This window comes from Capricornis sumatraensis, chromosome 14, assembly GCF_032405125.1.
Source record: "Capricornis sumatraensis isolate serow.1 chromosome 14, serow.2, whole genome shotgun sequence".
Taxonomy (NCBI): domain Eukaryota; kingdom Metazoa; phylum Chordata; class Mammalia; order Artiodactyla; family Bovidae; genus Capricornis; species Capricornis sumatraensis.
In genome coordinates, this window is record NC_091082.1 from 48,099,230 (window position 1) to 48,111,190 (window position 11,961).

Here is an 11,961-nt window from a genome sequence, read left to right on the forward strand (position 1 = left end):
GATAACAACTGACGATAACTTCTACCATTTTTACATATGACTTTAAAATGCTGTCCAAGGCAACCACTCACTGCAGCAAAGGGTGGATGGAGTGACTGAGGCTGTCAATCCACCCCTCACCCCCAGCTTCCAACTGCCCTGCTGCCCCGGCCCCAGATGAGGGTGTACACTTGGAGTGGGAGCTGGCACTGGATGCCAATGAGTGGCCATGCCAAAGGAGCCAGAGCCAGGAAGAGCTATCTCAGGCTGAGGGAGGTTTACAGGTGTAGAAACTATACCCCAGTTATCAAAACACCTGAATCCCAGAACATGATGAATGTTAATGGCCTCAAACTCAGGATGTTCAAAGCTGGACAAGAACACCTGCTACACTTCTGGAATGAGCTGGAAAAAGCCCAACAGGTAAAACTTTATGCAGAGCTCCAGACCATGAAATTTGAGGAGCTGAACTCCTTTTACCAAAAGATGACTGATCGATTTAATCATTCTTCCCAGAGAAAGTGGATGCTTAAACAGAACCTGTCCCTTGAGAGGTGTTGGGCAGGGATACCAGGGATCCAAATCAGCTGCAGGCCTGAGAAACTGAAGGACAAGGACTTTTCCAGATTTCCTGGAACAAATTGGCAGTTCTTCTAGCTGGTGGGCAGAGGACAAGACCTAGTGTAGCATGTCTCTACGGAATGTATGATGTTGGTTTGCCATCCTGTAAGACACTTTTTCAGATTCAATCAGACTGTATCCTGAGGCTTCAATAGTTAGCTGAATAATATCATGGCAACAAATTCATCTTTTTGAGGTATATAATAACCAGTGAAAGAACAATGGAATCCACAAAGTTTACGCTGTATGAAGTATTAGGGGAAGATGAGTTTTCCCCACTGAAGGACAAAAACAGTCAGAATGGACAACTCTACTACTGCAAGGCATGTTTTGATGTCTCTCCATCATTGTTGGGTCTTCAATGCAAGAGGCCATGTCATAGATGAAAGTGGCTCTTGCCTCCCAGCAATTCCCCACTTGAAGGGTGCCAATGATGCACCAATCCAATGTGAAATCTCTCCTCTTATTTCCTATACTGGAGAAGGACTAAAAAGTTATATGACAGAGAGAGAATTCCATGCACCTTTAATCACTGATGAGAATGGAGTCCGTGAAGAATGGTATATGAGCCAGATACTAAGTTCTCCCATCATAAGAATACCTTTTATTTTTGGTTGACTGATCATAAACCTATAGGACCTCATCTGAAATACTCAAGTTTGAATATCCATAGGCTTTCACTTTGCTTGTTGAACTCTCACAACTACTCCATAGTCCATAAGATCCAGATGACTGAACTTGAGAAAACATTTTTATGATTCTCAACTGACTGAAGGTCTTATTGATATTTGTCAATTGTATAACTTTTTTTCTAAGCTAAGGAAAATATTGGCCATCTAAGAAATTTCCTACAGTTTAAGTATTGTCAGGATGTTTTAACATCACTTTATTTGGAGCTGAAAGCACTTGTTTTGGAAGTTGTACATAGTAAAAATATGTGATTATACATGTTGAAAGGTTTCCGTGGTACTGTAAGTTTATTTTACCAAAAATAAAATTAAGAAAAAATAATAAAATGCTGTCCAAATGTACAAAATGGCTCTTTATAAAGGCAGAAGTATAATGTATAAAATGTCAGATGAAACCCATTCTGTTGAAGTTGATAGTGGGATCCAGGTGAATTCGTCCCCAGGAAAAAAATGAAAGAATCTACACTTTGATAAAAGCCAGAAAATTTGAAGGCCTGCCTACTCTTGTGCTGATAAATTGTATTAGGTCATTTTGTATATAGATATGATTCAGTGGTGAGTGAGAAATATAAAAAGGGGAGAACTGCATTTTGTTCATCTTCTCGCATCTGAAAGACAATGAGGTAAGCAAACAAATATACTGTAGTCTAGTGATCAATTCTAAGCTAGACTTTTAACTAATAGGGATCTATTTCCTTTTGTGGGAAAGTGTAAGTATGGCTTCCAAAGCCACAGACTTTCTAGTTGGCTTTTAAATGTTTTTCTGAATCATAACTAGCTTAAATGGAAAAAAAAGAAGTAGACAATTTCCAAGCACTCACAACCTGAGTAAATAAATTTCACACTAATTGAAGGAAGTGGAAGCTTTTTTTATTCCTGTTTTTAACTATAAGAAATGTTTTTCCTTTCTGAGTGGTTGATGGGATACCCAATCTCCAGAACTGTGACAAGACCTGATAAAATCATCTGACTCATAGTGCTATTGAGTGCAAGTGGAAACTGCTCTATGGACCACAGAAATCAAACATTCATGAGTTCTTGGTACCAGCTCTAGAAAATCAGGTGACACCAGACACTATTTGCAGTAAACAATATAAAGGATCTTCCCCTTACATCACATATCAGTGCCCCATTTCTTATATTTATTAACAAGGAATAAATTATTTACATGTTTAATTGCCCTAGAAAATAAGAGGTTCCAGCAGTAACCTATAAGGCAGTAAATGAGAAAGCGAGAGAAGTCACTCTTGTAAATAAAGCACATAGTATTACCCATGTGATGAGATGGCATGCCAAGAAATTACTGTGTATTTATCTGGAGAAAGGACTCAACTCCATATTTTCTAAAGTTTTCATTGAGAGTTACTGCTTTTGTTTATTTTTTCCCACAAAGGTAAACAGTGTGCTATCAGAAAAACATGAACTGTTTGGTTCAAATTAGTGTTTTCATTGTCTTCAGATAAATACTCAAGAGTGAAATTACTGGATCATATGATAGCTCTGGTTTTCATTTTTTGAGGCACTCCTACACTGTTTTCCATAGTGGCTGCACCAATTTACATTCCTACCAGAAGTGCATGATTGTTGGTGATCTGTATGTCTTCTTTGGAAAATGTATATTCAGGTCCTCAGCTGATTTTTTAATCAGATTATTTGAGCTTTTTTTTTTTATGTTGAGTTATATGAGTTCTTTATATATTGTGAATATTATCTCTTATCAAACAAGGCATTTACAAATATTTTCTCCCATTCAGTAGGTTGTCTTTTTTGTTTTGTTGAAAGCTTTTAGGTTTGAAGGCTATGGTTTTTCCAGTGGTCTGTATGGATGTGAGAGTTGGACTGTGAAGAAAGCTGAGCACCGAAGAATCAATGCTTTTGAACTGTGGTGTTGGAGAAGACTCTTGAGAGTCCCTTGGACTGCAAGGAGATCCAACTAGTCCATTCTAAAGGAGATCAGCCCTGGGATTTCTTTGGAAGGAATGATGCTAAAGCTGAAACTCCAATACTTTGGCCACCTCATGCGAAGAGTTGACTCACTGGAAAAGACTCTGATGCTGGGAGGGATTGGGGGCAGGAGGAGAAGGGGACAACAGAGGATGAGATGGCTGGATGGCATCACTGACTCGAGGGACATGAGTCTGAGTGAACTCCGGGAGTTGGTGATGGACAGGGAGGCCTGGCGTGCTGCAATTCATGGGGTCACAAAGAGTCGGACATGGCTGAGTGACTGAACTAACTAAGATCCCATTTGTTCACGTTAGCTTTTGTTTTCTTTGCCTTAGGAGAACAGATCCAAAAAAATACTACCATGATTTACGTTCGAGAGTGTTCTACCCATGTTTTCTTCAACAATGACACAGAAGTTTGTAATTAAATTGGGGAAATGTAACTTATAAGAACACCATTTCCAGACATGTTTTTGAGCTTTCACATAACTGATTATTTTCTCCTTCTTTAAAAACTCTTCTCTTAGCTTCTGTCCTACTTCACATCTTTTTTTCATCCGCTTTATTATTTAAGGTGGGTTCCTCTTTCCTAGCCATGCCTACAATATTGGCATTCATTGATATTTGGTCTGTGGTCCTTTTCTCTTCCCTTATGGCCACTCTTTGTAGCCAAAGCAGGAGAAGTTCTGTACAGTCAGCAAAAACAAGACTGGGAGCTGACTGTGGCTCAGATCATGAACTCCTTATTGCCAAATTCAGACTTAGAGTGAAGAAAGTAGGGGAAATATGACATAAATCAAATCCCTTACCATTATACAGTGGAAGTGACAAATAGATTCAAAGGATTAGATCTGATAGACAGAGTGCCTGAAGAACTATGGACAGAGGTTCATGCCATTGTACAGGAGGCAGTGATCAAGACCATTTCCAAGAAAAAGAAATGCAAAAAGGCAAAGTGGTTGTCTGAGGAGGCCTTACAAGTAGCTGAGAAAAGAAGAGAAGCTAAAGGCAAAGGAGAAAAGGAAAGATATACCCATTTAAATGCAGAGTTTCAAAGAATAGCAAGGAGAGATAAAAAAAGCCTTCCTCAGTGGTCAATGCAAAGAAATGGAGGAAAACAATAGAATGGGAAAGACTAGATATCTCTTCAAAAAAATCAGATACCAAGGAAATTTTTCATGCAAAGATGGGCACAATGGAACTAATAAAAACAGAAGATATTAAAGAAGAGGTGGCAAGAATACACAGAAGAACTATACAAAAAGGATCTACATGACCCAGAAAGCTACAATGGTGTGATCACTCACCTAGAGCCAGACATCCTGGAATATGAAGTCAAGTGGGCCTTAGCAAGCATCACTATGAACAAAGCTAGTGGAGGTGACAGAATGCCAGTTAAGCTATTCCAAATCCTAAAAGATGATGCTGTGAAAGTGCTGCACTCAGTTCAGTTCAGTCTCTTAGTTGTGTCCGACTCTTTGGGACCCCATGGACTACAGCATGCCAGATCTCTCTGTCCAACAACAACTCCTGGAGCTTAGTCACACTTATGTCCATTCAGTCGGTGATGCTATCCAACTATCTCATCCTCTGTCATCCCCTTCTCTTCCCACTCTCAATCTTTCCCAGCATTAGGGTCTTTTCCAATGAGTCAGCTCTTTGCAACAGGTGGCCAAAGTATTGGAGTTTCAGCTTCACATCAGTCCTTCCAATGAATATTCGGGACCGATTTCCTTTAGGATGGACCGCTTGGATCTCCTTTCAGTCCAGGGACTCTTAAGAGTCTTCTCCAACACCATAGTTCAAAAGCATCAGTTCTTCAGCACTCACCTTTCTTTATAATCCAAATCTCACATCCATACATGTCTACTGGAAAAATCATAGCTTTGACTAGATGGACCTTTGTTGGCAAAGTAATGTCTCTGCTTTTTAAAAATAAAATAAAAAATTAATTTTAAAAAATACATAAATAAACTGAACAAATGTAGGTGAATGGCATTGGTCCTAAAGGCTATAATGGATTTTGACAAAACCAAATAGAGTGGCAGCACTGCCATTGGTCTTGGAGCTCATGGTGTTTGAATTTTAGTACTGATACAGATAAGACTTAACAGAATACTTTGTACATTGATCTAAAGTATTTAAAGTCAATTCATGGTGAAAATCTCATTAAAGTTCAATATAGAAAAGTGTTCTTATACTGATAAAAAAGAAAAAAAGGCTGTCTAGGTTGGTCATAACTTTCCTGCCAAGGAATATGTGTCTTTTAATATCATGGTTGCAGTCACCATCTGCAGTGATTTTGGAGCCCAAAAAAAAAAAGTCTGACACTGTTTTGATTGTTTCCCCATCTATTTGCTGTGAATTGATGGGACCAGATGCCATGATCTTAGTTTTCTGAGTGTTGAGTTTTAAGCCAACTTTTTCACTCTCCTCTTTCATTTTCATCAAGAGGTTCTTTAGTTCTTCTTCACTTTCTGCCATAAGGGTGGCATCATCTGCATATCTGAGATTACTGGTATTTCTCCTGGAAATCTTGATTCCAGCTTGTGCTTCCTCCAGCCCAGCGTTTCTCATGATGTACTCTGCATATACATTAAATAAGCCGGGTAACAATATACAGCCTTGACGTACTCCTTTTCCTATTTGGAACCAGTCTGTTGTTCCATATCCAGTTCTAACTGTTGCTTCCTGACCTGCATATAGGTTTCTCAAGAGGCAGGTCAGGTGGTCTGGTATTCCCATCTCTTTCAGAATCTTCCATGGTTTATTGTGATCCACACAGTCAAAGGCTTTGTCATAGTCAATAAAGCAGAAATAGATGTTTTTCTGGAACCCTCTTGCTTTTTCAATGATCAAACAGATGTTAGCAATTTGATCTTTGGTTCCGCTTCCTTTTCTAAATTCAGCTTGAACATCTGGAATTTCACAGTTCATGTATTGCTGAAGCCCGGCTTGGAGAATTTTGAGCATTACTTTACTAGCGTGTGAGATGCGTGCAATTGTGCGGTAGTTTGAGCATTCTTTGGCATTGCCTTTCTTTGGGATTGAAATGAAAACTGACCTTTTCCAGTCCTGTGGCCACTGCTGAGTTTTCCAAATTTGCTGGCATATTGAGTGTAGCACTTTCACAGCATCATCTTTTAGGATTTGAAATAGCTCAACTGGAATTCCATCACCTCTACTAGCTTTGTTCATATTGATGTTTCCTAAAGCCCACTTGATTTCACATTCCAGGATGTCTGGCTCTAGGTGAGTGATCACACCATCGTGATTATCTGAGTCATGAACATCTTTTTTCAGTGCTGCACTCAATATGCCAGCAAATCTGGAAAACATAGCAGTGGCCACAGGACTGGAAAAAGGTCAGTTTTCATTCCAATCCCAAAGAAAGGAAATTTCAAAGAATGTTCAAACTACTGCACAATGGCACTCATCTCACATATAGCAAAGTAATGCTCAAAATTCTCCAAGTCAGGCTTCAACAGTGCTTGAACTGTGAACTTCCAGATGTTCAAGATGGATTTAGAAGAAGCAGAGAAACCAGAGATCAAACTGCCAACATCCACTGGATCATGGAAAAATCAAGAGAGTTCCAGAAAAACATCTACTTCTTCTTTATTGACTTTGCCAAGACATTTGACCATGTGGATCACAACAAACTGGAAAATTCTTAAAGAGATGGGAATACCAGACCACCTGACCTGCCTCATGAGAAATCTAGTTACAGGTCAAGAAGCAACAGTTAGAACTGGACATGGAACAACAGACTGGTTCCAAATAGGAAAAGGAGTACATCAAGGCTGTATATTGTCACCCTGCTTATTTAACTTATATGCAGAGTACATCATGGAAAACGCTGGGCTGGAGGAAGCATAAGCTGAAATCAAGATTGCTGGGAGAAATATCAATAACCCCAGATATGCAGATGACACCACACTTATGGCAGAAAGAGAAAAAGAACTAAAGAGCCTCTTGATGAAAATGAAAGAGAAGAATGAACAAGTTGGCTTAAAGCTCAACACTCAGAAAATGAAGATCATGGCATCCAGTCCCATCACTTCATGGCAAATAGATGGGGAAACAATGGAAACAGTGAGAGACTTTATTTTCGTGGGCTCCAAAATCACTGCAGATGGTGACTGCAGCCATGAAATTCAAAGATGCTTGCTCCTTGGGAGAAAAGCTATGACCAACCCAAACAGCATATTAAAAAGTAGAGACATTACTTTACCAACAAAGATCTGTCTAGTCAAAGCTATAGTTTTTCCAGTAGACATGTATGGATGTGAGAGTTGGACTATAAAGAAAGCTGCACACTGAAGAATTGATGCTTTTGAATTGTGGTGTTGCAGAAGACTCTTGAGAGTCCCTTAGACTGCAAGGAGATCCAACCAGTCCATCCTAAAGGAAATCAGTCCTCAATATTCATTGGAACGACTGATGGTGAAGGTGAAACTCCAATACTTTGGCCACCTGATGCAAAGAACCGACTCATTGGAAAAGACCCTGATGCTGGGAAAAATTGAAGGCAAGTGGAGAAGGGGACAACAGAGGATGAAATGATTGGATGGCATCACCAACGCGAAGTACATGAATCTGAGTAATTTCCAGGAGTTGGTGATGGACAGGGAAGCCTGGTGTGCTGCAGTCTGTGGGGTTGCAAAGAGCTGGACACGACTGAGCAACTGAACTGAACTGAACTGATAGCTACTCTAACTAGGTTAGTAGGCTATGTTATCCACTCTAAGGGCATCAATTAACACCTGTTTGATGAGGAATCTCATCTCTGTGTCTCCAGACAGATATCACTGGAGCTCCAAACGCACATATCCAACTTCCTTCTGATTAATCTGGAAATCCGATTAATCAGTGTGTCCAAAATTGAATTCATTTGATGTCCATTCAGCTATTTCCTTCCTTTCAGATTCTTTATCCCAGTGAATTCATCGCTCCACACCCAATCCACTCAGAAGCCAATTCTATATGCCTCTTTCTTCCTCACTATCTCACCCCTCTCCATTCATATTTTGAATAGCCCCTGAGTCCATCCCATTTCTTTGGCCCCATCATCATTACCCAAATTACCATGGCAGTAACCTCTGGTCTTTCTTTTCTCCAATTTATTCTCCACACTGCAGCGACCAAGACCTTACATAAAGAGGAAAGAGAGAGTGCCAGAGTGTGTGCAAGCCAGTGCTTTGGGTATGTATATATTTTAAATTTGAGTGAAGAAGCATTGCTCAGTCATGTCCAACTCTTTGCAACCCCATGGACTATACAGTCCATGGAATTCTCCAGGTCAGAATACTGGAGTGGGTAGCTATTCCCTTCTCCAGGGGATCTTCCCAGCCCAGGGATTGAACCCAGGTCTCTCATACTGCAGGCAGATTCTTTACCAGCTGAGCCACCAGGGAAATCCTTTTCAAATTTACTTTTACTTATTTTTAAATTTTATTTATTTAAATTGTTATTTTACTTATTTTAAATTTAAATAAAATTTACTTATTTTAAATTTACTTACATAAGTCTCTGAGTGAATTTTCTTGTATGCTCAGGGGAAAGCAAACAAAATACCTCTCAAGAAGGACAAATTTGTTAGACTATGGCAGAATGTCAAACTCCCAATTGGGAAAGCAATAAGAGGTTTTCTGCAAAGGTCTTCAAAGGACATGAATGGAGAGAAATGGAGGCTGGAGAGAAAGAGGAAGACATGGAGGGACATCTATCCAAGGGGCCTAAAGTTCTAAAAAATATGTATGGATAAATGCTTAGACATAAAGTGCTCTGCTGGAAGCATTAAACACTACTCTCAAGTTCTCCGATGTTCAGTGCTTGCAAAGGGGAATTAAATATTATAATAACAAGTGCAAGTATTGCTGAGAAAACAGATGTCAGGCCTCTTGGCCCTGCACTGAAACCCATCAAGCCTGCCCTAATCTACTGTGAGTAGTGTGTCCCCTCACTTTTATTGCTTAGTCTTTTGTGGGCTCAGAATCCAGAATTACTTAAATTACACAGAATCCACCTGGAGCAGAGCCAGACCAGACAAATGGCTTCTTCCTCTGGAACAAAAGCTTGAAGGCCCCACTCCAGAACTTTCTGTTTATTATTTCTCAGGAAGAGCTTTGCACAGATAACAGACCATTTATTCTTGAAGTAGAGCCTTGTTAACCACAATATGGCTTTGGAATGTTCACATTAGCTCATAAACATGTGACTGTGGGTTTTCCTTCATGGGCTAACATTCACTTATAACCCAAGAGTTGGACCACAAATACTAATAAGAACATAGCCCTGTTTCCTCCCTTCCTTTCCTACAAGGACACCAAACTTTCTGCCAAAGCTTTTCCTCCACAATCAGTTTTGAAGTTTCAAGCCAATGGTATAGCAAAGAGTGGCAGACTCTAAGCCCTCTAGGCTGCTCCAGAAGCCCATTGTTCTGGGCTACATTATCATCACCTCCAACCTTACTAATTTCTCTTAAGAGAACTATCAGCCACTAATTCGGGATTCAGAAAGTATTTCCCTCATTACTTAGCATTTGAGGATACAAACCAATTAGGGATGTTACAAGGCTCTGGCCTTTTGGGAAAACAACCAACTCCGAAGAAACGTATAGAAGGAAATCCCACCAAAGGGATAGAGGTTTACCCATTCAAATGGAAATGTAGGGTCTTAAATATTTTGAACATGCTAGTGCAACTGAGAATCCCTGGAAAGAAACATGACTAACCGACCAGACAAGAATATGACTCCAGGACAGCGCTGTGCCTAAATGAGAGGGCATTTCAGAATTAGGTTTCCTGCACTGTGAGAAGAGCTTCCCTGTTAGCTTAGTCAGTAAAGAATCCGCCTGCAGTACAGAAGACCTGGTTCCATCGCTAGATTGGGAAGATCCCCTGGAGAAGGAAATGGCAAACCACTCCAATATTCTTGCCTGGAAAATTCCCATGGAAAGAGGAGCCTGATGGGCTGCAAAGAGTCGGGCACAACCGAGTGACTATCAGACACTGTGAGGAAGCATGGCGAAAGGGATGTGCTGTTATTAGAGAGTGGAGGGGCTGAGGGGAGAGGCTGCTAATGGGCCCAGGAGGAGAGTCAGGGAATGAAAGAAAACAAGATTCCTCAGCACAGGGCCAAACTTGCTGTCTTCCACGACTGTGCTTGTGACCAAGCATCTTTGAGTATAATTTGGCCATGATATCCTTTCATGCAAAATTTTGTGGAGACTATGTTTCTTGGAATATAAAGGAAAAGGTAGGGGGGATAAAAGGTCAAGACCTAAGCAATTTCAGTCCCTCTATCAAGAGAGTATGTGGGGAGAGCTCTTGGTATACCGTGGTCTGGGAGAAAAAACAAAAATGTTGTAGAACAAGAAGACAGCACAAGGAAAGGCAACCCTACTTGCTCCCATTTTTCCTTTCTGGGGCATGAGAAAGAGGCAGGAGCTGAAGTTTTTATATTAGTAATTCGCATCCAGAATTTCACTTCCAGTTTGATGCTCTTTTGGTGAAGAAGCATCCTCTGGACCATTCAGTTGACAACACCATATATTTTTTGTCACCCTATTTTGTGCTAGGTGCTAGAGATACAACAGAATATCAGGGGAGCCATCTTTAAGTCAACAGTCTATCAGGGACTCTCTGCTTGAAGAAAATTGGTGAATAAAATTCAGTTTCCATGTTACTCTCTCCATACATCTCACCTTCTTCCTTCCCCACCACCCTGTGTCCATAAATCTGTTCTCCATGTCTGTGTCCCCATTACTACCCTGCAAATAATTCAGGAAACTTACATTACCATATGTAAAATAGATAGCCAATGGGAATTTGCTGTATGATTCAGCGAACTCAAACAGGAGCCCTGTGACAATCTAGAGGAGTGGGATGGGAAGTGAATGGGAGGGAGGGGACATGGGTGTACCTATGGCTGATTCATGTTGACATTTGTCAGAAAAGAACAAAATCCTATAAAGCAATTATCCTTCAATTAAAAAATAAATAAAAAACAAAAACTCAGTGTCATCTTTCTTGGAGTGCTCCACCACATCATAGGTCTCTAATAATAGGGAAGCTTTTTTCCCCAAGATACCCTGATCTAGCTGCAGAGATCACTGCATTCCAACCTCCAGGGAATTTAGTTAATGACTCAGATGGTCTGTCAGTTGAGAATGATTTTTTGGGATGGGGAGCACTCCAGGTCAGTGCAAAGTTGTTAGCTGGTAGTTTTAAGGTGTGGGGCCCAGGAGCAAGTCCAAAACCAGCTCAGAGAGGGTTATGGCCTAAACTTGTGAAAATGTCTTTTTCTCCACCCTGTGACCTTCTCACTGATTTTTATCATCACTGTTACTATTTCTCATGACTAGAAAGAAGTTGTTTCACTCTACAGGTGTAGCTTTATATTATTAAATGACAAACTGTTTGAGCGAAATTAAATTCACATAGAGACTAAAAAGGGAAATTGAGGGATTACCACCAAAGATACTTTTGGGGTTGAAAGTCTTCAAATTTTGCTTTCCCTGCTGCTTTCTCAGTACTTCCTTTCTTGGAATGCCAGGGGTTCTAATCTCAGGCAAAGGAGCAATGACTGCTTCATTTTTAAGATAGCCCTGCCCTCTATAGCCCTCTAGGATCCCTTCCTTTGTCCATGGTGAGCACACCAATGTTTTCTGACTCAGCTCAAGTGCACAACCTGTTAAGTTTTTCCAAACCTCTCCTGAAAGA

The 11,961-nt window shown here is 40.3% G+C and overlaps 1 pseudogene; it reads left to right on the top strand.

Annotated features, from left to right (window-relative positions):
• Positions 1-312: 312 nt before the first annotated feature.
• On the top strand, positions 313-986 carry LOC138090228 (UDP-N-acetylhexosamine pyrophosphorylase pseudogene; annotated as a pseudogene).
• Positions 987-11,961: the final 10,975 nt, after the last annotated feature.